Source organism: Colletotrichum graminicola, assembly GCF_000149035.1.
Source record: "Colletotrichum graminicola M1.001 genomic scaffold supercont1.273, whole genome shotgun sequence".
Lineage (NCBI taxonomy): Eukaryota > Fungi > Ascomycota > Sordariomycetes > Glomerellales > Glomerellaceae > Colletotrichum > Colletotrichum graminicola.
Window position 1 is genome coordinate 11,727 of NW_007361277.1, and position 495 is coordinate 12,221.

A 495-nucleotide genomic window follows, 5' to 3' on the forward strand; every position below is an offset into this window, starting at 1 on the left:
CCTTACTTATAGGGATAGTAAAGAATAAGTAGGATAGTACTTAAGGAAACCTAAGGACACTACTAAGGTAGCCTAATAAAGATAGTTTATAATAATTAAGATAAAAGAATTTTATAACTAAATTAAAGTAAAAGAAATAATAAAAACTATAATAAAAAGACTATATAATAGTACCTTAAAAAAGCACTAAAACTATAACCTAAGCTACTAAGCCTATAAATATTTAGTAAATTAACTAATAAACTATAGTAATTACTTACTAACGTAGTAATAAAAAAGAATAATAAATAATAACTTAAGAAGGCCTTAAATAGTTAAGGGCACTTAAAGAAGAACACCTATAAGAAGTTACTAAAACTATTATAGTAGCTAGAAAGTAATAAATCTAAGAAGTTAAAGACTTTAAGATATAAAATTAATAGCTTATTATTAGGCTAGTCTATATATAGGACGCTATATAAAATAAAAAGAATTAAATATATATAGAGGAAACCT